Source organism: Megalopta genalis, chromosome 6 (assembly GCF_051020955.1).
Source record: "Megalopta genalis isolate 19385.01 chromosome 6, iyMegGena1_principal, whole genome shotgun sequence".
NCBI lineage: Eukaryota > Metazoa > Arthropoda > Insecta > Hymenoptera > Halictidae > Megalopta > Megalopta genalis.
The window spans coordinates 14,120,595-14,146,905 of record NC_135018.1 but is presented as its reverse complement, the minus strand read 5'-3'; the positions used below and the strand labels follow the sequence as shown (position 1 = coordinate 14,146,905).

The 26,311-nt window shown below is 40.2% G+C and overlaps 1 protein-coding gene across 2 annotated transcripts in view; it reads left to right on the top strand.

Annotated features, from left to right (window-relative positions):
• Window positions 1-3,355: 3,355 nt before the first annotated feature.
• LOC117226122 (uncharacterized) overlaps window positions 3,356-26,311 on the top strand; it is a 797,792-nt gene continuing 774,836 nt past the window's right edge. For both annotated transcript variants that reach the window (XM_076522565.1, XM_076522569.1), the window contains exon 1: window positions 3,356-3,436. The gene's annotated coding sequence lies outside the window, so the exon portion shown is untranslated. The remainder of the gene's footprint in view (window positions 3,437-26,311) is intronic.

The following is a 26,311-nucleotide window of genomic DNA, read 5'->3' as shown; positions in this document are numbered from 1 at the left end:
AAAATCCATCACGATCAGGGGAACAAAGTGTTCAGTCAGAGCGGCGAGCAAGAATCGCTACCGTGTCCCTGGGTAACGTCGATACGAACACTTACGGCAATTCGACGGCAGTTAGGCGCGTCCGAATCAATGGCACTTCGCTCGGACGCATTATCTTTCCTCTTCATCCATGCGAGACGAGCCGCAGGGTACGCCCCGATAATTATAATCAGTCAGAAGGGGTCTGGATTCGGGCTGGGGTTAGAGCGGAGATCGTCGGGGTCACTCCGAGCGTTGGCGAGAGGCCGTGGTAGGAGGAGGATGCAAAGGAGAGGAAGATAGACGAAGAGAGAGAGAGAGAGAGAGAGAGAGAGAGAGGAGAGAAGGGTTGTGTCCAAGCCCAACGTGGGAAGAGAGAGGGAAGTTGTGTGTCGTCCCTCCTCGGCTGCGGCAGAGGGTGGACAGAGCATTTACATCATTTAATTTATGACCCTCTCCGCTGCACCGACAACGCGGACGAGGAAGCTCCGCGTGTACACACGTACACAGCCACGCTCGGCCGACTGCCACGACACACGTACACTAATGCATCGGCAGAATAAATTTGCATATGCATGTAACGGTGCGCGGATACGCGCCGCTCCGGGAAAGAGCGACAAAGCGGGGAACCGGCGCAGGGCCGACAAGGGGGATGAAGCTCGTGGATCGCGCGGGGAAGAAGCAGAATGGAACACCGTTGCTGCCACCGCCGCCGCCCTCGAAATCGAACTCGCCACAGGATCGACCGTCCTCGAGTGCCCACCACCGGCCAAACGATTTCCACACGCCGAACCCTGCGAGGAAAATAATGCCGACTCCTTTCCACTCCCGCAGCCTACCCCTAATCAGGACCGATGACTACATCGCTGACCAAACGTTGGAACGTTCTACCGGGACGTCGGGTGTCGTTCGATTTTGTCTCTGCAGGACTTTTTTATTCTCGGGTTCTGTTTTTCGATAGTGTATTGAAATTTCGGTGGAATATGTTATGGCGTAGAAATAGTGGCGTAGAATACTGGAATAGTGGGGTTCCAGTGTTTTGGTATAATTGTTTTGGCATTTTTCTGCTTGGTTCCTGAATGACGACGGGTCTCAGAGGTGGGGTGTTAATAATAATGATAATAATCATAATTTTCATTATAGGTGCAAATAAACCCTTTGTTACAGGAGAAGAAATGAAATGAAAAATATTTATAAAATAAAGTATAATGAAATATACATATATAAAAGTATATATAGCGCATACAATAAGTGTAGAGTAGATATAGTAAACATGCATAGTACAGGAAAAAATACAATACAAATGTAATATATATAATATAATATAATATAATACAAGACCGAATAGTATAATACGAACGGAGGAGCGGAACGCGAGACCATGCACGAAAAATAAATCATCTCAGAATTCATTTAGATCTGTGGCGTCGCATCGCTCGCCACTGCTCACTCGCTACCTGAGCGCGGCGGCTAGCAAAGTCAAACATCTGCCTTCCGAGTCCTCTAGCGGGTCCCGGACGAAACGCTTACCCCCCTCTATGTTTCTCCCAAGATGGCATTAAGATAGCCGCCAAAACGTTCCATACCGCGTGCATTTTCATAACATTTTCACGTTTCTCTCTACAACGGATTTGTTTATTGCTATCTCTTGTAATATCAGTGATTCAGAATGTCGTAAACAAATGTGCTATATCCGGAAAGCTCGACACGGTGTGCTTATATCTGCGACATTAACCGTTAGGATTATTAGATGGCCTCATAACCGCCAAAGATCGGGTTTTTTCCAATTACGCGAGCACCGGGACACGCACGGCAACTTCTGCGACGTTCATTTCGGAATTACCGTGCGCGTGCAAGTGCGCGAGTCGGCGGACGGAAATGGAAATCAATTTCGAAAATTCGGCCGACGAACGAAGAGCATCCGGACCGGGCGAATCGCGGGAGCCAAGTTGAAAGGTAATCGTAAACTAATTGGAACTAAATTCGCCGGGCGTAATTACGCGTTTTAATTTGAAGCCTCGCGAAAGTGCCCTCTCGCCGGGATCGTGGAGCTCGCTACTCGCACCGAGCCGAGCCGGGCCGAGCCGCTGCCACGCCGCCCCTTCATTTCTCACGCGCTTTAATAGGAGCTGTATTTTAAGCTACCTAGTAATTAAAAGAATTACGTCTTCATTTGGCCAAGTAGCACGCTGCGCCGCCGAAAGACAGGAGGATGGAACGCTCCCGCGTATTTCGTCTTCCCTTTGTCGTTTTCATAATTGAATGGGCTCTCATACAATTGATATTCGGATTACAGTAAAACGTTCATTGTTCATCCCTCGAATCGTTCAAGATCTAGACGAAAGATGGACACTTAAGATTCGTTTTTACATTAAAAAGAAACGCGCTCCGTTGCCAAGCCTCAGTTTTTGGAAGAAGTTTTCTCAGGAATCATATCGTTTCTCTAAACATGATCGACACTTCGGCTACGAACTCGGCGATCTCAAAAAGATCGAAGAAAATGAGATCGAAGTGATTTATGTGAGAAGTCGATATTTCATCGACCAGCTCTCTGATATTTCTTGCACTTTGCAGATGTTCACGAAATTTGCTACACCGAATACGATACATCAGCGGAAAAATGCATTCTATTTTTTAACAAGCGTTACATTTAAAGTTTATTAAAGTATATTTAAATTATAAGTATGTTTAATATATAAATTATATATTATATTTATTATATAAATTATATAAGTATATTTAAAGTTATATTAAAGTTTAGCGAGTTCGAATGGAATCTTGTGTGTAGCAAAAGAAAAAACATCGTAAAAAATAAACTATATTTTCTATATAGTTTAGTATATAGTAGTAACTATATATAGTAGTAGTAGTGACTATATTTCAGAATTATTTTTTTATCTGATTCTTAGTAAACTATTGCATAATATAATCTACACACCTAATTGTATCACCACAGAAGGTAGTACGAATTCCAATATTATTATTATTATTATTATTATTATTATTATTATTATTATTATTATTATTATTATTATTATTTATTTGTTTGTTTGTTTACGGGTTACTATACCCTCCTAAATCATAGAAATGAAATGCGCATAATCCGGAATGAAATAAACGTTACATAAAACAAGATTGCGCGACGGAAACAGCGCAATTAGAAAAATGGTGAAAATATCAATTCGGATAAAGCACGAGCGCCTTGGAGGATTGGGTACGGCGAGGGGTTCATAAATACTTTTGACAAGTACTTCGTTAATTCGCCGACGAAAAAAATACAAGCGCGCGGCTGCAATGCGAAGCAATTTCTGTTGCAGAATGTCAAAAGGCAGCAGAATTTCCGGTCGGCTATGGCTCGCTCAATGAAACCTCAGATCCCGCCGTCCGAGCCGCCCCTCGTCTCCCCGTGGCAGCTACGGTAAGTAAATTGACGCTAAAACATTGTTAACCAGAGACGCTTCGTTACTCCTTATGCAACGCGACGCCGACGACGCGACGGTCTGCCCGTCGACGAATTCCTCTATTCTCGATCTTAATAACTGGACGACAATGAAATTAGTTTCGTTAGCCGGGAACCTCGCGTGTCCGCCGTTTCGACTGTTGCAGATATAGCATCCCTTTTAACACGAACGTTAACCCTCGTCAAAATTTTCTTTGCGGTCCATGGTGTCCCCTTCGTAACCCTAACCGCGGAATCCTTTGCCCAGGCTTCGGCCGCTTTTCAATTTTTAATGAAACGCGCAATCCGGGAAACGCTCGCTCTCGGCGCCGAGAAAAGATGCTTAGCATCGTAAAAAGCCTTTTTCGAAACTGTGTTTTACAGTAAAAACGAGGTGAATTATTCTGGATGCAAGCGTATTAGCAGATGTTCTAATATCGCGTTTCGACTACAGATCTTGTTGTTGGAAAATTAATGTTTTATTTGTTTATTTCGACGAACGCGTTTTCTCGTACTTCACAGTTTTCTTCTACTTTCACTTTTCTTTTCGTGCAGGTTTGCACTCTGAATGCAATCCTTTTGTAGATTACGTTCAGTTTTCTGCACTCGAAATTAAATTATATTGCAAATAAAATTAACTCTCCCGCTGATGAAAATTGGCTGTCTTCTATTGAATTTTTAGATTTAATATGTATTCAAAAATTTATAATGAAATAACATGCGTTTCCTTACAAGTAATTTAATCTTCACGAATCTTCGATAATTATTTATAAAATGTATAAAATTATTATATATAAATAAAATATACAAATTATGTTATATTATATAAATAAAATATACAAATTATGTTATATTATATTATATTATATCATATTATATATTATATTATTAATATATAAATTATATAAAATTATATAAAAAATATTTATACAAGTAAAATTTTTTAATTTCATTACAAATAATTAGAAATAAGTGAATTTAATTTGTGAAAGGGTTTTTTTTATGTGCAAAAAGGTGAATATGAACTACATAACGGGGCTGAGTGTAAAAACCTGTATAATATAATAGTACAGATAACGAATTGCTGTGTCTCTAAGGTACAGAGCACGACCTAAAATGAACTTACAGGATTCAATCTCCATATAAGTCTAAACAACTATTAATAATCTCTAGCAAGTGAAGTGTTAACACGGTAATGTTGCATTCTCTGCTTAGACATTCGCTGCTTTTTGCTCGCAGTTTCATTTTTATAAGGTCTTGGGTCAAAGTTGACCCATGTCCAGCACAATTTATTGTACAAAACAGTGAGGATTTATCCTGGCGCTGTAACTATTGTTATAACTAGACTGCGGATGTTTATGCAAAATAAAAATGTTAGAAGAGGATTGCGAGAAACAGAAATGAAATAAAAATCAGTTGTTTTATTTAACAACTTTGACAAGTTGGAAATGATGTAATGATATTATTAAATTCTTCTTGTCTCCTCACAATTTCATATCTCGGCTGCTCATCTTTGCCAGAAATGCATCAAATCCGCAGTCTAGTTGCGACCGAGGTTCCACTTCTACGATTCTTCTGCCTGAATTCTATTAGATTAATCTCATTTCAAACCACAAATTCGCTATATATCCTGATAGGTAATGATTTAAGCTTGTCCTTAAAGAAAGTCTCCTCCGCAATTTTCTTTAAGATTGTTCATTTGGCATTGATTTCGATATGAACAACTCCAAAGAGCTTTTTCGTCACATTTTGCTCCATTACGTTCGAAAAGGAAAAAATGTGCCGTGCAAGCACATAAAAAGTTGCGTGAACGCGACATGACGAAATTGCCCGATAGATGACAAAATGTAATCGAACAAAATGGAAAATATATCATTGACCGAAGGTTTCGTTTCCATGGAAAATTTGTCTTTCGTTCACGGAGGAAAAGAAATGCGATGTCTTATTGACCAACCGAATACAGTAAATTCTCTCCAAGTGTTCCTCAGCTTCTAAATAAAAATAAACAATTTGTGAAGACAAGATACGATTGTTCGGGGCTTGCGACTCGTTTTTATAATTGCCGAGATATTATTGTCGAATAATCGTATCTCCTCTTCTCAAATCGTTCATTTATAGATCTTGTCGGTACCGTGGGTGCAGGTCCCGAATGAATGAAGGCGTCCCCAGTTGATTCGTTTGCGACTGTAAGAACAGGACTCTTCTTTTGAATGGCGTATCAAAATACAGCCACCAGCCGTCTCTCCCCTATCAGCTATTACGATTTGAGCCGTTGTTGTTTACCCCTCTCGAAAGCGACCCTTTCCCGGCGAGCGTCCGCCTCGATCTCCGTTCCAGTCACGAAGTCCTGTTTGAAGGACTGTTTGTCAGCGCGCGCGTGTGTAGGAAAGAGAGGAACCTCGCAGCCGCCCCGTGATCGCTCGGACAGAGTCCAGAGGCAGTAGACCGCCCCTTCCGGATATTCGTTCCTCGTATATCTTCGGCTCGACTGGCTCGGCCGGCTCGGCTGCTACCCCCAATACGCACGACTCTCCCTTGCTGGGTCAGAAGGGGGAGAGACGTGGCTGGCGCACTCGAATTACGTGGCCAGTTTAAGGAGCGGGACTGCGAAGGGTCAACGGTGCCTTCGTTGCCCCTCATAATCCGTCGGAACTTCCTAATACATGTTTTTATTGATTCCACGCGTGGACGTGGCGGGGGAGGAGCAAGCAATTACCCCTTTTTGAAAATTCCAAATTATTCCATGTTACGTTGCCGCAACACAGCGGGCGAGTTTCCTAAACATGTGAGATAACTGTGGATGATTTAGCGACGGACAGACAGTAACTGTTTTAATTTACAATTCTACGTGTACTCAATTTCTCTGGCGATTTTAGGCATTTTGAATCCTTGAGGATTTTTTTTACATAGGATCATTTTAATTTAGAATGCCATTTGTGTAAGATATTTTCTATTATATACTATTAGAACTACAGAGTGTCCCAAAAATGTCTCGTAATCCGAAAGTGGCGGGTTCCTCAGGTCATTCGAAGAAACTTTTTCCTTTACACAAATTTTCTCCGAGGCACCATTAACGAGTTATTAACGAAAAACAGTGACCAATGAGAGGCGAGCTCAGTTGGCGCTAGGCGGTCGAGCGGTCGAATCCCAGCTCAGCTGGCGCGAGGCGACCGAGCCAATGAGCGGAACTGGGCTTCGTGCGCTGGTTGGTTGGGCCGCTTCACATTGTTTTTCGTTAATAACTCGTTAACGGTGCCTCGGAGAACATTTTTGTAAAGGAAGAAGCTGCTTCAAGTGAACCTTGTATGTTTCTATAGTTCTACTGGACTCTTTCAGTTTGAAATATCTCTCGTGTCCAATACGTTTTGCTATCGATGCAACAGTCATGTTCCTACGCGACGATTTGAAAGATTGAAAGTTTTGAAAGTCTTCAAGATCGTTATGAAATGTCAAGGTCCCTTACGGAAGACCATTTCATATTTTTCTGACCGTTGAAATCTATTATTTCTCTCGTGCAGTATACTTAACGAAAACTTATTTTCGCTTGTCTAATATTTCTTTTTTACCGACTCTGCAACTGTGCTCAAAACGTGGTGGAGGTCAAGCAATCATTTCCTCCTTCAGAGTCTCTAAATTTGAATTTTTTAGCGACTTTAAATATACGGGATCCTTGGGAAATGTCAAGGCGCCTTCCAGGGAACCATTTCACGATAAAAAATGCAAATACATCATTTCTTCCTGGTACAACATTAAACGGAATTTCTTATTACCGTCTGTCTCCGAGATTGATCTTGAATAATCGCTTTTAGCTTAATAAAAGTATCGTTTGTTTAATAAGTATGAAGGTTGAACGGTTATGTACACGAAGAGTAGCCGCTGTCCTGACCAAAGTAACTGATTTATTGTTGCAGTGTGTCGTGCATGCGCGAATAACGCCACTTCGGACGTAATCTTGAAAACTATTACTCATTGCAACATGTTGAATAATACAATCTCGATTTTACGCCGTCGAGAAAGGTGCTCGACAAGAAAGACTGCTATAAATCCTTTGATTACACAGCTATCACGCGGTCGTAAAGATAGCCTCGATAGAATTTCAACTATTTTGCAATTTCCGTGAACCAACAGTTATCCTTGAACTCTCAACATTCATCAAAATTCGACAATACCACGACCATAAAAGACTTATCAAACCTGAGTTGTCTTTGTGGCTTGAATGTCAACGATCGGCAATAAGCTCATTAACATTCTACAGCCGTAAGACGTTTCCTCGCAAAAGTCAAGATACGACATTCCCCAGAATCACCGTCGTAAGATTTCACCTCAGTATCTCTATTCTTTAACCATCGCATGACGATGGCCGGGTCTGCGGCGACCTTTACGTATTACACGTAAGGAAACATAATAAGTTCATTCGTTCAATAATTTCTTCGTGGCAATATTAGCAAAAATCAAAAAATAAGTAAGTCAATGGAAGTGAAATGATGCTCTTATATGTACGCGTTCCAGCAAAATATTGAACGCGTATATGCATACATACATATACAGGGTGGGCATTTGAGACAAGACACCTGAATAACTCGCTTGTTTTTAACAATAGAAAAAATAGTATCAGACAAGAGTTATTTGATTTCGAGGGACGCATTGTATGATGTCAATAATTTTTGTATAGGTGGAAGCGTAGAGGACATATGAAGGTCACACTTACTTTTTCAAATGAGATGACCTAATTTTTTATTCACGCTCTGATAGAGCCTTCCAAGACGAATACAATGGCCTATAAATGAAAGTCATTCAAGGGGTCACAACATATGAACTACAATGAAAATCAAATTCTTCCAAGCCACTTTTCGAATATCTCGCGTGTTCTGCTGTTGTTAACATGTGTATTGTTATAACGTCGAAATCAAACATCTTCGTCGACACTTCTTTTTCTATCGTCAAAAAGAAGCGAGTTATTCAGCTGTCTTTTTTCAAATGCCCCACTTTGCATAGATATTGGTAGGGGTCATGCGAGATCCAGCCACCGGCCACTATGGACCGTCGTGCGAGGGATAAACGAAATAACCATATAAATGCGAAAACAAACAGAACGACTTGTCGAAAAGATCTTTCGACGGCCTCGCGAACATACTCGAACGAAATTTGCCAAAAGCATCGGCCATCGAACGATTGTAAACACTCGACAGCGCTCTTCCATTAGCGCAAATCTCTCTCTCTCTCTCTCTCGCAAAAAGTGTTTACACGTTACGCACATCAGCCGGTTTACACCGCAGCAGCCCGTTAAGGCTCCTCGGCGTCGCCGCTCCGAAATTCGTGTAAAAACTAATCTCGGCAAGATTTCCGTATTTCTCTCGGCGCGGCGGCGGCATAACAGCCACTCGAGAAAACGAATTTCCCTGGCACACGTAACCGGCTTGCTACAGGAACGGCCTTAAACTCGACCCGCTTCTCTGCCGCCACCCCCGGCCGCGCTCCCATAACCTCGAGGGCGCATGCATCAAGTACCCGAAGGGGTGGCGCGCAGACTTTGCTGAATGTGCGGTGCGCCGTCGATTAATAGTTATTGGTTTAATCGTTGCTCCTCCCCGCGCGGAAACCGCCGCCGGCTCCTTCGTCCGCAGTTTCGCTGGTTACTCGCCGATGCCGGGCAACGAGGTCGAGCTACGTTAATCGGTCTTGAATCGCGGGCACAATACCTGACCGGCCGATCGGCAGAAACCTCGCACCGGCGATCGGCCGGACGAGGGTGGACGCTGGCCGCAGAGGGTAGACGCTGGCCAGCAAGGGATCTAATTGGGCGGTTAGGAGCCGAAGGGTCGCGCTATCGGCGCAAACATTCATTTCGATCGTTGACGGTCGCAGCACCCGCTGCTACCGCTGCTAGTGCCGCTACTGGATGCTGCTGCTTGCCGACTTACCCCCAAGCACACGAGCCATCGATGTATTGGACGCCCGTTTATCGCTGGTCGATAACACGCGGCACGCACCTGCGCCCTCCGCGAGCCAGCCGCGTAGAACGCCGCGGACGAGGTCGCTGCCGATCCTCTTTCCCTTCGCTGAATCATGCTCCCGTTCCGCCGGAGATCGACGCGCCAGGATATCAAAGTGGATATAGGGTAGTGCAGCCAGCTACTGTGTGGCAGCCGATTACTGTGCCTTTTGTCTATTTTCCAAGCATAATTGACTTCATATTTATCGCGTAAGACGTGTCGCATTTTTCTTTTCATTTAAACTCAATTAATCATTTATTTGTTAATATATTTTTTTATAGTTAATAATATAATCATTTTATTGTTAATATTAAACATATAAAGGACGGAAGTTCTTGACGCCTAGAACTGCTGAACCAGTCAAAATGACCTCCCGTTTTTTCTTTTGCAATTCCTGATTACTATGAAAATGCTCTTGTCTGAAATCGTTATGTGAACCTCTTTATTCAAGCACAGATTGTAATCAAAATAGTAGGAAGTTTGAAGCCAATCTTGTCATTGTGATATCGATGACATACATTGTTCACATTTAGGGCTCGGTTGTTTTTAAAATGCAACAGGGATTGTTTCAACTTTTTGATATCGAATTCGCGAAATTTTCTGTAAAGCTTGTGAAAAAGCTTAAGAAAATGCCGAACGAATGAAGATCAATATTCAGTAAAATAGATCGTTCTAGATAAGATATCGCAATGCCAATTATATTGGTAAAACGTATTAAGATTACGGATAAACGAAACAGTGATTATTTATTTGAATTTTTGTTCATAGTTTCAGTTTCGGTAGTTTATTTACTGTGCACAGTAACTGAACCTACTTTTCGTTCAATGTACTAGCTAATGTGCACAGTAAGGCCTACATAACCTCAAATGCCAAATGTCATATGCTTAAAGAGGAGAAATCTAAGTACAACGAAATTTTGTTAAAGCAGTCGCCTCTAATGTAAACTTCTAGATGACTTATTATCATATTAAATATTTTTATAGAGAATATATGAAATTTCTGAATGTATGTTAAGTATTAAAATTTTATTGTGCACGGTTATTGAGGCTCAGTATTCAGAGAGACAGTATTGGAGACAGTTCAATAAATTAATCACTAAATTGATGCTCTCTTCTTTGCGTCTAAGAGTAGTTTACCTTTCAAGATTAAATATCGCGTCCAAATATCGAGTATATCACAAGATTAAAAGATCGTAACAGTATAATGATTCGTATCACTGAATTCATATTGTGTGCTCTGCACAGACGCACAAATGACTAATTTTATTTGAAAAGACACATCTTTGATCGTGGAATCATAAAATGTGTCCTTGTGAAAAATAGTTTGCTTGCCTCGATGTTCGCCCCTTCGAGCCTAAACACGTTTTCCTCCGACAACATTCTCACATTCTTGAAATATTTAAGCCGTTAGATGACGAAAACCACGCAGGATCGATAGATCGAAGTTGTCGGACACCTGCTTATCGCGCGCGTATAAAATTTACATTTATTATTAGCATCTTAAAAACCGCCGTCTTTCCCGAACTTAATCTTGTTCTTGACATGTCCTACTCACACAAGCGAGAACGGCTAGATCTATGATAATATGAATATGAATAATACATGCAGGTGGCCCCCGTGGCACAGTGTTTTGACAACACAATTTTGCTCTAACGCGGTTAGAGAATTTAGAGAACCAATGGTGTAACGCGCCGCATGCGAGGCCGGTGCATTATTTAAAGCGATGGTACAGGGTGTCTTCGTGATCGCGGCACAACTGAAAATACCGTAACAGTATCGAGAAAAAAGAAACGACTGAGGAACGACGAATGAAATACGGCATTTAAAGTATACGGAACTTCGTTATCGACAAGAACGAGTTAGAAATTTTCAGTACATTAGTGTTCATACAGTGTTCATCGTTCTATTTTCCTGTACCATACGATTGCGAGAACACCGTGTATATCAGTTACAGAGGCATTCTCAATTGCTATTCGCTCTCTAACCTTTCTTTACTTTAATCCTCTAGCTGTGTGCGGCGAGTATAGTCGTACAGAGATGACACACACAGTATTTTATGTTGCAACAGGTGCACTCTTCTTACCATTGCCAGTGAACATTTTTGTGAAACGTATGTTTCAGGACATTTTTGAATAACATTAGGAGAACTTGTTCAAGAAAACTGCGCACAGTGCGATCGTTAAAACATATCGAACTCCGTCTAATAATTCGATCGGCACAGTTGAAACCGATCAAGTGACCATCGACGACCTCCGGCTGTCGAAGCCGCCTAAGCATAAATCGAAAACTGAAACATTCACAGTTCACTTGAAAAGTGAAAGTGACATTTGTTTCCACAAAGATGTGCAAACCAAATGCAAACTGTTGAATATTTACAGGCAACGTAAATAATCGTAACAGAATTAATTTCAATGAGAAAGCTATTTATCGAAAAGAAAAGGAAACAAACATAAAGCTAACTAATATTACGGGTGATGGTTCGGAAGCAACGGTAGGCACAACCGCACGCCTCGCTAAAGAACAAAATTTTTGGCCGTAGGAGCCTCAAAAATGGCAACGCAGTGCGAATAGACCATATGCGCAGAGGAATGCGGGTCTACGCTTGTCTATTGTTTAAGGACATCTTGTCCAGGTAGACAGTCGTCGCACTTTCTCGCCGGATGCGACGCAGCCCATCATACAACAATGTAATACCAAAATTTCAAATATTATGTCCCTCGCAGGGACAACCTCCAACGCAAACCAGTGAAATCATTTGAAAAAAATGAACAACAGTAAAATCACTGTTGCACTCTATTTTCACCCGATTAAAATGATTAACACCTGAAATAAATATTTACGTGGCCCCTGTATCTTGCAACTCGTGCGCGCAACTTTTATTTTGCATAACGATCCGCAGTCTACCGATAAGAGACATTTGATTGGCAGATGTCGATGCGTTCGGTAGCGCCCAAGCCATTCAAGAATCTTAGAATAGCGTATTCAAGTTCTCGATCGCGAAGTATTGGTTCTGTTTCGGTACAGCGACGTCGAAGCACGCAATATTTTACCGGATGCACTGCTCACTGTGTTCCATGGGAAACGAGGAGGTCACATGGTTGGCAGATGGTCGATATGCGGGGTTGGGGGGAAGGGGGGGGGAGGGAGGTTGGGTGAAAACCTGGTGCTTAGAGGTAGGCATCCGACAGTGGCGGAGCTGAATGCTAAACACGGCTAGTCGGTTACGTGTGGTTGCAGTTTGGCTTCTTAATGAAAACCAGCGGCATGGAAACGTCAGGTTTGGTTTACCTTGAAATTGGAGGCAGGTCTCAGGCGAGCCAGACGTTGCCATGGACGAAGAGAAATAACGGCGGAGGATTTTATCGATTTTATCGACGGAATTTGCATTCGAAATTCTCACGATTCTCAAATGTCCACGAATTCAGAGAGATTCTCTGCGAGGTATAATAGTTCGTCTTTTTTCATAATTATCACTGCATCGTCAAGCTGTTGATACACTATGTTACACGTTGACGAGCAGACTGTAAATCTTTAATCGTTCGTGGCGACTGCGCATTTTTATTTACATGTTGATATTTAATGTGATCAATGACATTCTATTTGAATTGCAAGAAATTTCTTTGTCGTAAAAAGTGTTAGTTAAGGTGTTTTGAGCATCGGAAATGTTGATGCAGTGAAAAATCTATACCTTTCTGTTTGCTTCTTAGCCGATTACTTTTAGAATTGTACAGTCTACTAAACTTCCTGCAACAAGGCGAACGAGTTTTTGGTAGAATTTAACATTGGTTAAACATGCAGCAGTCTTGTAGAATGGATCAAGCAACTAATGTATGCACGTTGAACTGTCGTAAGAGTAAATCCGTCCGCATCAGGCAGTCGCGTCTGGTTTATGCTTGGACACGCTACTGACTTCCTCAAATGCGAGTTCCTGGTTGCTCATTCTTCGTTCTCGCCAGTCTCTTTTATCCCAAGACCAAAAACGAATCACTCGACATCAGCAGCCTGTAATCATCCCTTACGATTATTCCGCCGAATGGTTCGAAGCTTGCACCTCTCGCATTAATTTTCTCTACCGAAACAACACGTCTTTTCAATTCTTTGCCGCGAGCGACTCGATTACATCATTATGAATCACCATGGTAATGAGCAAGACGAGAAGCACAGCGTGCAAGACCGCAAATAGTATTCTAAAACAGCGTTTATGCATGCATTATTCGCACGCTTTCGGAAGCTTCGCCCGACAAGACCCGCCGACTTGTATCCCGTATGGAATTTGCATGAACCGATCGTGGAAAAACGCGGCAGGGAATTTTTTTCTGTCCCGCGGATCCCCTCTGTGTACATTTTTTCTGATCAAGATAGGGGATGGTAGATGAGGGGGCGGGAGTATTCGCACATCCATAGCCACTTTCACGTAACCGAGGCAAGTAACCCCGAGCAGGGAAAAAAAAAGTTGACCTCCTTTTTTCCCCCCGCCTCCATTCGAGTTCGTTTTATGGCAGCCGAACGTTGGCCGCCTTCGCGATCCTTCGAAGTGTATCGATTAATTAAGTGGTTACGTTGTTTAACGATCAACCAATAATAAATATCCAGGTAGCGGTGAATGAATGTTCTCGCCGTCTGGCATTTTCTATCAAGATACTACCCGTGCTGCTGTTTAATCGTCGACGCGGGTTTACGTGATCGTTGCGGAAGTTATTGGATAAAAAAATGTTACTGAAAAATAGGATACAAAATATCATACAAAATATTATACAGAATATTATACAAAACATTATTACAAACACATTATTATACAGAATATTATACAGAATATTATACACAATATTATACAGAATATTAAACAAATTATTATACAAAATATTACACAAATTATTATACACAATATTGTACAAAATATCGTACAAAATACGATTTTATTTTTAATTTTTAGACAGCACGCTACGTCTTCATCTATTAAAATACTTTTCAGTTCTCTTGTATCGTTTTTTAATTTCTGCAATCCACATTTCACCAGCGAATGCTAGTGTCCATTTTTATATTGATGTTTCAAGCATTGAATTACGTTTTATAAAGTACAATATCTCTTCCGTAATAGAGTGTAAAATTAATAATAATTATAACAATCGATTATAACAATTTTTTTAAAAAGGATACAAGACTTCGTGACTCACCCGATAGTTTAAGCGATTATAATTTTTAATCGAGCTCTGGCTGGCTGTAAGAACCATTCATCCCCTTGAGGAATGGTCTACCATGGATAGGAGGCTGGCAGAATTGAGGGAAGAGGACTGCTTTCGGTTCCAGTCCGTAACAATACTGATAATACAAGGGTTCTTATCTTAAACGATACTCGAGCCGGTCTACAATAGTTCGTGGCTCATAATTCTTTTTTATCACTTCGCTTCCAAGGTAACAACATTTATCTTACCCACCGTGAGTCCGGTTGTTTGGATCCTAGAAGACTTTCAGAGTCCGTTCTCCATTCATTGCCGCGACCTTAATACTTTGCCTTTGCCGTTATTTAACAACCGTGGTCTCAACAACCACCCTCATTGTGTTTCCATAAGGAATATCGTACATCTTCGCTCGGTGTGCATTTTTTCATACGAACCTCTCGAAATACACACAAGATCGTACAGCTCTCTTCGCAATAATAGCTCATCAGCTTGGCATCGAACGACGAAAAATACTAGATTACAATTTCAAATTGATTTCATTTTATGAAATTTCTGAGCTTGTCGCATCTTTGATGCGTTGCACTTTAAGAATGTATGCAACAAACGTATCAATTTTGTGTCCATCTGAATGCGAATACCCGTTTAAAAACATCAACATTTCAATACATCGAAGCAGAACATTTTCAATGAGTTATACTTTAAGAACCTGCGGCGAAAGGTCTATTTTATTTCATGAAATTCATTTATTCAGATTTCTAGTGAATAAATTGTTACGCATGAATGTTATTCCGTTCTTTCAAGTCGAAATAAAATTCTGTTCTTTTGTCATCAATATTTAACACGTTGAATGCCACGCCGGTTTTACAGAAAATGTCCGTGGCGCCACGATGAATTTTCTTTCATGTGATACATGCAATGTTGAAATATTATCTGCAATAGATAAGTTACAGTGTATAACCATGTTTGACATGTTGATTGCGACAGGGGTCACTGTTTGAATCGACGATGGTAGTAATACAAAATTTTAGATACTGACATTTGTTTTAAATTATATATATATATATATATTTCTATCAATTTCATTGGTGGCCCCCGTGGTGGCCCCATTGGTGGCCCTTATCACCGATGGCCCCCGTGGCATTCAACGTGTTAAACATTCAAATAAATGCGGACCGATGATATACACAGAGGAGCACACGAAATATTGCAGCACATTTGCTTGTAATCTGCTAAAAACAGATCGATTGTAAATACCCTCGGAATCGAAGTAAAACGAAAAAAAAGTCATCGCAGCACATTTGCTTGTAATCTGCTAAAAACAGATTGCGCCATCTAAAAATAAATTCAAGTAATTTAGTACAGTTTCGAGAAAGTCATTGCATTTTTACCCACTTTATCTCGCTTCGAGTCCTTTCGCCGAGTGACGAAGTCTCTTCCCGACACTGATAAACGCCGGCGGCGGACCCCTCGTGGCTGGCGGATCCCCGAAAATCCAGCCTCGGAGCTTAAAAAAGGATTCCTTCGCGCGGGGGGAAGGGGTGGGGGCATGTCGCAAGGAGTCGCCGAGCAGAAGAAAGCTTCGTTTCCCTATCCGATCGACGGGCAACGCCGATGGAGAACGCTATTCACGTCGTACCCCCTCGTCCCCCCTTCGAACCGGACTCTTCAGAGTTTAATATAATAGCTAATATCATCGGAGATCCGCACAATGCAAACAATTTGAACCTGCCTCTCTGCGGCCGAGTTCCGAGTAGCCGTACCTCCGGAACGAGGGAGAGGGTATGGGGGTTGGCACGCGATAAGACGGCCAATGAACAGAAAATAGCGTGCCCGCGGAGGAAACTGCGGGCCACGCCGACTAAATACGACGGACATCGGTAATCGATAGCGCACAATGGCCCGCAGAAAACGCATCACGGCGATGTCGCGTCTGCTACATCCGTGGCCCGTCACCGCACCGCGCAGTCCTCGACCACCATGGACCCTCGCTTTCCAACGGCGGACATCAATGATATTTTTTCGCTCGGATAATTGTTCGAGCCCCGATGCGGCCTTTAATAGGCGTCGCGCGTCGGTTCGGTCACGCGAGCCGACCATTTCAATTAGAACTAGCCACTCCACCAGAACATTCCACTATTCTACACGATACCATTGTGCTCGCGTTCTTCGTTGCAATGCTTTCTGGTCGGCCTAACTGGTCTTTCGTTTTCCGGTTAAATAGCCTCGCGTTTCAATTAGATTTTCATACTTTTTGTTCCGTCCTGGACGGATCAACACCGAATAATCTGTCAGGTCACTTGAGGGCCTACGGGGTCTAAACTACGACCCGAGAAAAGGTGCCTGACAGACCAATAAAATAAACCGAACCCTACGGGACAAGGTTCAAATATTTCGGATGTACAACGACGACCCGTTGTAACGACATTTTTTTACCGTTTGCTTTACCGGTTAGAACCGGTAAAGTAAAAAAAGGGAAATAGTTTTATTGCTGTACTTTAGCCGGAGACCCAAGGTGGTCTCCAACTGCCTTCCGTCGACTTGCCCTTTTTTCAAGGCCCTAGAGCAACGTCTTCGGAAGTGGGGGCAGGTTGGGGGTGAAGCCAATCAGGCTCCAAAAATTGGCCGCACAAAATTGACTCCACCCCGAGCAAGTCAACCTGCAACCCAAAATTTGTCGAGACAGCCAGTCTTGTCGGTAACTCTCACGAGAGATGATCAATCACTCTCACGCACAACTGTAAACCCCTGGACCTTCTTCAAATAAACTGTGTTGCCTTACGTTTTCAACCTAGTTTAAACCTTTTTTACAAATCAACTTCACCGCCATTAAGTTGACGTTGGAGGCGCAGCATTTGGAGGAGCAACCTTCAATCTGCGCACCGTACGATACATTCGTACGGCCCTAACACTTTTAACACCTGTTCTACGCGCTGCGCAATAGGGCGCTTCTAACGGAGGTACGGGACAAAGATCATAACTTCCAAGCTAATCAATTTTCGATCGGAACGCCTTAGTAATTTGTCAAAGAAAATACAGAAATGCATCGATCTGCATGGAAAAAATTGTATGATACCATAAAGAAAAATTGTTGTCGCCTTTATTTGTTATTGAATAAAAACTTTTATGCAGATTTTCATTCACCGAGCGACTTTTGTCCGAAAGATTTTTTCGTTAATTTTGCCTTAATGCCTGAAAAAAATATATAGGCTGCATATGTGTGTGGGTATACATGGCTACATATTTTGTTAAATAACTCTGAAGACCATAACTTTTCGCAAAAAGAGTTTATGTAATATCAAAATACACTATCCGATGAATATGTCGGAATAGGAATCCCAGAATATTTTGAGCTGCTTTTTTTTTAAAACCTTATATGAAGTTTAGGAAAATAAATGGAACTTAATTATTTCATTTCGGGTCAATTATTATATCGCATATAAGTATTATAAGATTTCTATAGATTAATTACAATCATATAATCCCTGGCAATAATTTTCCATAAAGATTACTTCGTAAACTGGCCTTTTTGTTCAAGGTTATATCTTTTGAGATTTCAAGGTCATCGAAGTTTTTTAAATGGAATGATATATTTTTATCATCACTGCACGATAGCCGAGGACATGACGAATCCAACGATCTGTAATGTTATGTTCTTGACGTGATCTTTAGTACGATAGATTTATTTATAGATTTATTTATTCGTATAGGTTTATAATGACTTTGGCTATGCGAGTATGTACAAAAACAAAATCTTGATTGCAATGTTAAATGAATAGGAATCACTTAATTTTAAAGCGTGCTAATTTCTTAATTTTTTAATTTCTTTCTTCAACATTTATCGTACAATTGTCAGTCTTTTTTCGCTATTAAAAATGTTTCAAAATAATAACGTCGAAATAATTTATAATGAACTGAAACGAAGCTTTGGTCTCTACAATTATTATACGAAGACGAGAAAATGAATTTTCCAGATTTCATGTAGTACACCAGCGTGTACTGTTATTTTTGATTAACAAGTGTTGTTTTCTCTTTCTAGTGCATTAGCTTTCGGAGATCCCCTTGCAATTTCTCTTGTGTTGCACTTTTAAGTCAGATTATAACAACGTTCTCGACATTCACATAATTATCCATAATGAAGCAGCACAACAATAATAGTAATAATTCATTTCATCGTAACATTCGCACACAAATTGTATCGAAGTTTCTAGTTTCTGCGTTAATGATTCTCTTCCGTTCGAATCGTTCGACTTCCAAATGAAACAATTTTCGAAACTTTAGAATTAAAAAGTTTGTCCATTTTATGTTTAAAATGAAACCGATAGACGGCCCGCCCTATATAATCGAAAGTTTCGTCAACTCATCGAATCGAGATTCGATTTTCAACAACAATTTATTCCCCGATATCCTCCGGTCTCTCGTTTATATTCTCCGTCGGATTGCGCACCAGACATCGAAATATTCTCTTAATTAGCATCGCAATGATATTGGCCGTCGCATCTAATGTCACTAGATTTCGAACAATTAGCATTTATAACGAGAAACGTTTGTCCATTATTCATGAAAAGCTGACGAATCGGGCCGTCATCAAGCTCCGGCCGCTGCGACGCTTCGGCTCTCTTCGGCCGACGATGATTTTTCAAGCGGGCAGCGTCGAATAAACACGCACGCGTGTTCGTTCGTTTACCCAAACACGGGTAACCTAATGACCTCGAGGAGTTCTCTCGACGTTTTGACGTTTCATTATGAACGATGGATAATGAGCGGTCCATGGATCGTGCCCGGCGAATGCTGTCATTAATTGAACTTAGACGCGGGTTATTGAAAGTGTAGTTGCCGTCTCTGAAAAATTCAGAGCGTTTGCCCGGCTGCACTGGAAATTAACAGGCGTTCTCATGTTGATGATATTTAATCACGTGCACGGCCAACTGAAAATTAAATATCTTGTCTGCCACCTGAACAAGAGGTGCGCCTTTCCTTTCTGTTTTTTTTTTTTAGAAAACGATGCGTCGAAACTTTCCCGCCGATGATGGTGTCCAGATGGCTCGATTCGCATGTTTTCAAACTGGAATTGCGAACGAGCTGTTCTCTGGCTTCACATTTTCGTTCCGCTTTCTCCTGTTTCGCATTTTCTGATAATTATAAAGATTTTTCATCGGTTCGCTCTTGGCGGTTTTGTAACGTTGCAAACTTTTGGATGAAATATTACGAAAAGTATCAGAGACACGATTTAAAACGAAGTTCTGCTAATTCAATTACATCGTAATTCAATTTCGCAATTTAATTACATTGTATTTCAATCACATAGTAATTTAACTATATTGTAATTTCAATTATATAGTAATTCAACTACATTGTATTTTAATTGTACAGTAATTCAGCTACATTGTATTTCAATTGTATAGTAATTCAACTGCATTGTATTTCAATTACATAGTAATTAAACTGCATTGTATTTCAATTACATAGTAATTCAACTACATTGTATTTTAATTGTATAGTAATTCAAAGACTACATTTTGTTTCAATTAAATAGTAATTCAAGTACATTGTATTTCAATTAAATAGTAACTCACAACACAACTACATTGTATCTCAATTACATAGTAATTCAACTACATTGTGCTTCAATTACATAGTAAATCAAGTACATTGTATTTCAATTACATAGTAATTCAACTACATTGTGTTTCAATTACACAGTAATCAAACTACATTGTGTTTCAATTACATACTAATCCAACTACATTGTGTTTCAATTACATATTAATTCAACCACATTGTGTTTCAATTACATAGTAATTCGACTACATCGCATTTTACTTATATAATAATTCAATTACATAATTTAAACCTGTCAGTTAATCCACGTGCTAATTATTTTATTGTAGCATCCTGCTCCGGCTATCATACGCTTCCGATTCTTTATTGGTTACCACGGCGATCAGCAAGCACGAGTCGTCGATAGTAAATTTTCCGTAACGCGGCGAATAATTAGATACATTCCGCGTAATTGCTTTCTGTAAACAGTTTTTCAGTGACTTTTTCCTGCGTCAGAGAAACACGAGAACTGTTGCGCAACAGCGTATAAACATAAACGATTCCGCGATTCTGTGACACAACTCCGCACTCGTTTTAACAAGTTGTGCTAAGTTCGATGAGTGCGGACTGCTTTGTCACGAGCTATAATAATAAGTCGAGACTCCTCCGCGCGTCTACAAGGTACACCGGTACATATTTATTGAACAAAGAAAGAGACCCTAATAAAATACTCTAGAAATAATGAACCTCAATTTTCGTACACGTCGATTTCCGAGGAAGTTGACTTTGTGCATACGGCGTTTAAAGCATGTAACGTTATTTCGTTAGTTTATTTATTTAGTTTATTTTATCTGGCGGAATCTTTCTCGAATGATTGTGCCATTGATAGTTGCTAGAATTCGCGTTAAAGCCTTTTTCTTTTAAATTAATGTACGGTATTATATGGTGATCAAATTTATTCATATTTAGCATGCTTATTGAAATCTTTGTAAAGAATTTGGATATGCCGTTATAAAATGGAAGGACTAATTATGGTTAAGGCCTAATTATGGTTGAGGTCTATATTAGACATCTGATGCTTTAACAGTTATATCAGAGCCATAAGTGTCAGTAATTTTGTATATGCATACACATGGACGGCTCGGAAGACAATCGGTGTAAGCACATCGTTTTTTGAAAAGCATCCTAATTATAGAATCTTCCGGTCGATAAATCAATATAGTCGATTTCTTCATAAACAGATAAATGAAGTAATTAAATATTAATATTTTCATTATTAGAGTGGCATCGTTATCTTTTTTACAGCTAATTTGCTAAGTCCTTATTTATCCCAACTTTATGGTCGATGGACTCGCTCAGCATGGATTTAAGAAATTTGAGAGTGGTGATTTCGATTTTCGCGACGACTTGAAATCTGGAAGACTCATTATTGAACTCGACAAGGATCTAGTGTCTGTTGAACTATTGTATATGAGCCGTTTATTTTGAAAGTGGCATAAGTCACTTTACCGTAATGAAAAGTGGTGATTTTTTAATGTTTATACAAAATTATTTATACTGAGAAAAATATCAGTATCCTGAGATAACAAATACAAGTAAATCTTCTCGAAAGTTAGCATCCATATTTTGAAACGTGTTAAAACGCAAACCCTTAAATATATCGACTTAAAAACAAAGTGACTTATGCCACTTTCAAAATAAACGGCTCATATGTGGCTGTATTTATCTGCATCATTACTATTATATGTTGGCCATATTATTGGCTGTATTGTATAGAGTCGGTTCAATAATTTACATAAAAAGAGCACCGGTTAACAGCAGTGAAAGCTAGTCTTCAGCGATATCGAAACAACATTACTCATAGTATTTTCGTGTCTGCCGCGCGAAACTTCACGATTTTCCATGGTGTATACAGTCTTCCCCGGCAATCGGCTTGAATTTCAGCACGATTTACCCGGTGCTGTTTGAATAAATAAAAGAACGAGGAGAGGATAGGGCAATTTCCGCGCGAACGCAAACAATTTGCGATATATCAACGGCGTCTACCGGGGCCGTTTAAACATTATCGCCAATAAAGCATGCTTTGCGTCGAGCAAGCTGCCGCCTCTAGTTTCCATTCGGATTAACGAGGATTAAAAGTGAAAATAACGCACCGGGCCCTCTTTAACGCTAAATGTCACGGCGGAACGGCCGCGAGAGAGCCGCGGCGAGCGTGTTACGCGAATTACCGGCTGCTCCCGTATGAATCGCGTTAAATTTTAATGCTTAATATATTAATTGACCGGTTTCGAACGGGGACCCTGCCCACTTCCGCGTTTTCGCCGCCTTTCGCGCGCGTCTCGATTTTACAACACTATTAACTGCGACTGGCTGAATTAACGACATGTTTTATGCGTGACCGTGTATGCATGCCAAATCACGGCAATAAAATATCGTGAATAATAGGGATACGTAGACATGTTCTCCTGACGCGACGTCGCTTTTCCGTCGAACGTTCACCACGGCACGATAAAATAAAAGAGTTTTCATCTTCTTTCATACAATAAATAAATGTTAATAACCTTTTGATTACATGCACGGCCCGGAAGACAATCAGTTTAATTAACTTGATTAATTTTCTTTTAATTAATCTTATTAATAATCAATTCATTAATTGTAAAATTCAGAAAAAGTAGAATTTTGCACATTAGCTGCAAACAAATAGATATGGAACAAGTTTTATTGTAAGATGGCATACAACCAGAAAAGAGATAACAAAAAAAAGTTAATGTTTTTTTTTAGGAAAATTAATTACCTCTAAACAACTTTAGTTTAGTCATTTCGTGGTCGATATAAGCTATCTATTGTTTATTTCTGATCAAATCGATTATTTCGATTTATCCACCGAAAGATCCTACGGCGAAGATGTGTTTGCACTGCGCAACTTGTCTTCAAAGAAAAGTGAATTTACTTTGAATACCTTCCGAAGTGTGCATACAGGGTGTCCCAAAAATGTCTCGCACTCCGAAAGTAGGGGATTCCTAAGTTCATTTGAAGCAACTTCTTCCTTAGCGAAAATGCAATCCGCGGCTTCGTTTACGAGTTATTAACGAAAAACAGTGACCAATCAGGGGCGAGATCATTTGGCACGAGACAGCCGAGCCAATGAGCGGAACTGGGCTCTGTGCACTCGTTGGCTGGGCCGCCGCGCATCAGCCGAGCTCGCCTCTTATTGGTCATTGTTTTTCGTTAATAACTCGTAAACGAAGCCTCGGAGAAAATTTTTGCAAAGGAAAAAGTTGCTACAAATGACCTCAGGAACCTCCAATTTTCGTATTACGATTAAAAATAAAAAAAATCTCATTCAGTATGAAAAGTAATTCTTTATTTCTTCGTAGTGTGTATGAAGCTCCATTAAATAGTATGATTTGATTTATGTACCAAGATTGACAAAATAGTTATTAATATAACTGGAGAACTGAGCGATGATCGAGTTCAGTTCGTTTCTACTGTACCTAATTAACTTTGTCGTTCATTTAGAGTACATTTATCAAGAGACTGCAGATTTTATGCATTTGTGATAAAAATAGGTAGACGAAATTGAAGACAACGAAGATATTAAAAAAATCGAACAGCATGTGTGTATTATTTTCTACCGTTCGAAATTATTTAAAGCAGAAAGGTATTTCTATTTGATTATTTATGCGAAATTGACATTTTTACATTCATTCGCTTCCCGAATCTTCTCCACGTTCATGCATATACGTACATGTATTTCGACAGTAATAATTTATATTATTAATATGTTGATCTCAATAACATTTAATTCATGTCGCGTTGATCGCGCATCAAGTGCAGTATCAATGCTATTGAATTCGTCATTTTGTCCATGTGTATATCATGCGCTGTCCGAATAATATTTAATCCATTTCCGTATATTACATTTCGAGATAAAAGGTATGGCCATAATGTTAAAGTAGCAGATGTCAAAAGTGAAAGGACAACGACAAACGGGCCATAATTAATGTAAAGAGTCGAAACAGAGATGCCAGTCGAAACGATTTCAATCGTTCGTACTTACGCGATAAGAACGTTTCGAGCACGGCGTACGTGACGTACGCACCGATGACGCAAAATTAAATGCATTATTGATTGGCATGGATGCACGGCGGCGAATAACGAGTCCCGGCCGAATAAAAATTCAATACACCCTCTCGTTAGATGGTCAGAGGCGCGATTACGAGAGGGCCGGCCCGGTAACACCGTATTTGCATACGAAAATTATTCCGTTGAATTTCTCACCTTCGTTAAAACCGGAAGAAAAGGGAAATAAGAGGGGTAAACGGCGCGAGAAATTGAAAATGAAAGAGCTGCGCTATTTGTGCGATAAAATTGCAACGCAAGGGGTTGCAAACGCCGGCGACCAACCGAACGAGACGAGGGAATTTTCGACGAATTTTTACCGCCGTCTGGTTTCCTTCGTTTTGCCGTTATTACCGCAATCGTTTGCAACAATGCTCACGCAAATGGAATAATGGCGTGGATAAAGTGATCGCCGAGCACCGAATTTCACCGAATTTACGGCCGGCGCGAACACAGAAACCGCGGTGGACCACGACGGAAATTCTTTTCTGATTTCTCAAACCTCAACACATCCATCGAATTGAAAATTTCGGAGGGCGAATGATTTTCATTCTTGCCACGTTAACCCTTCCAATGTCGACTAAAATGAAAATGCATAATAGAGAAAACATTTACTTTTCATATCATATTTGTCAGCTTATATTATACTTATCACTTTATATTACATTTGTCACGTTATATTATATTTGTTAGCTTATATTATACATATTTATCACTTTATATTACACTTGTCATCAAATATTATATTTGTCGCTTTATATTACACTCGTATTACACGACATTCGTGTGTTATTAAAGTCATATTAATTGTACCCACATTACATTCATATTATGAATCGTACAAAGATCATTGTGAATAAATTTTTTTATTGCTACCGCAAATTGGACAATTTGGTCCTTGATTTTTCCACGTACAGATTTTGTTTAAAAAGAGAAATTTTTTTAAGGAACTACATTTTTTATTAAAGACCTAAACGATGGGAATAATCGACAATATATCCTGATCTTTTGTTATAACCTCTTGTCGCAATTTCGGTAATTTATTCTTAACTCTTTATATTATATTCGCATTATTTACATATATGAATGTCATTCAAGTCCATATTATTTGTACTTGCATTACATTCATATTATTAATGATACAAAGATCGTGAGAGATAATTTTTTCATAAATCCGCGACAAATTGAAATATAGTGTAGGGGATATCTGTTTTTGCATTACTGTTACGACTTTATGTTATGTTCGTAATATACGAATTCCATTCAGAGCCACATTACTTCTACTTGATATTATAAATTAAACCAATTAAACAAATTAAACAATTAGTTAAGTACATTAGTTGTGTACGAACTTTTTCGCTCAAGCATATGTTTCAATACAAATCATCATAGGACCGTCAAATAAATGCAATCTTGTCATTGCTATAAAGCAATACATATATTAATCGCGTTTAGGGCTCGATAGTCTTCGCGTTGAAGGAACAAACTTCTGTCGTCATCGCTGAAATTAGTATGCATGAATTTCGTGCGGCTTCCTCGCGATAAAGCACGAAAAGAAACCGATCTTCCGCGGAGGCTGGCTCGCCAACGATTTCAGTAAATCCGGAATTATAGGCGTGACTTATTTTTCAGGTAATTCACCGGCGAATCGGAAAACTGTTGGACAGGATTTGCCGGCGGAATGTTGCGCGATTTCAAAGAATTCTCGAAAGTAACTCCGAGCACCGCGTTAACCTGATTCCCGCGTGCATTCGGGATCGCGCGATCGCGAGCATTTATGAAGCGGATTTTAGTGCTCCGCGTGGCACGTGAATTACGCGTAACATTCAAAGCCCTCGAAAACTTTCGAGAGGCTGAATTTTTTAATATCAAGGAAATCTCTTTTTAAGCCGGAAAGTACCGGTGCCGGTAACGCGGCCATAACCGTGCACGTTTATGCGACAGGGCTGTTTAAAGAACGGCGGCCCTTCTTCCGGCCCGTAAAAACGTCACGACGCATAAATAACTTACTGCCCCGGCCGG